This window comes from Trachypithecus francoisi, unplaced genomic scaffold, assembly GCF_009764315.1.
Source record: "Trachypithecus francoisi isolate TF-2019V2 unplaced genomic scaffold, Tfra_2.0 Lachesis_group5, whole genome shotgun sequence".
Lineage (NCBI taxonomy): Eukaryota > Metazoa > Chordata > Mammalia > Primates > Cercopithecidae > Trachypithecus > Trachypithecus francoisi.
In genome coordinates this window covers 38,626,829-38,627,736 of record NW_022681470.1, presented here as the reverse complement: position 1 = coordinate 38,627,736, position 908 = coordinate 38,626,829, and positions in this window count along the sequence as shown.

The window sequence follows — 908 nt, the reverse complement described above, 5'->3', positions numbered from 1 at the left end:
CACATTTCAAGCACTTAATCCACATGAAATAATGATACTTCACCCTCCTGAATCCATTCCAACCTGGACAGATATATGGCTTTGTGTAATGTTTCATAGAAGCTTCACGTTGGGGCTCTAAGGCTCATGAGTTCCTTTTTTTCTTCTTCTTTTCTTGGCTTAAAACAACAAAGATTTATTCTCACAGTTCTGGAGGCTAGATGTCTGAAATCAAGCTGTCAGAGGGGCTGTGTTCCCATAGGGCTGTAAAGGAGAATCCCTCCTTGCCTCTCCCCAGCTGCTGGTGGCTGTTCACAGTCCTTGCTTGGCATTCCCGGACTGCATCATTCCAGTCTCTGCCTCTGTTGTCACATGGTGTCTTCTCTGTCTTTCATCTCTGTATCCAAATTTCCTCCTTGTTTTTTCTTAAATTTTATTTTTAAATTGTGGACAAAATACTTAATATAAAATTTACCATTTTAACTATTTTTTAGTGCACAGTTCAGTGGCATTAAGTGTATTTACACTGTTGTACAACAACCACCATCTATTTCCAGAACATTTTTTCATCTTCTCAAACCGAGACTCTATACCCATTAAACGGTAACTCCTCATTCTCTCCTCTCAGCCCCTAGAAACCACCATTCTACTCTCTGGCTCTATGAGTTTAACTACTTTAAGTATCTCATGTAAGTAGAGTCATTTGCTTGTCATAAGTGGTTTATTTTACTTAATGTAATGCCCTCAAAGTTTATATTTTGGCGTGTTGTCAGAATTTCCTTCATTTTTAAGACTAAACAATATTCCATTGTATGTTGTATTAGTCTGCTAGGGCTGCCATAACAAAATACCACAGACTGGGTGGCTTAAAAAAACAGAAATTTGTTTTCTCAAAGTTCTAGAGGCTGGAAGTCCTGGATCAAGGTGTT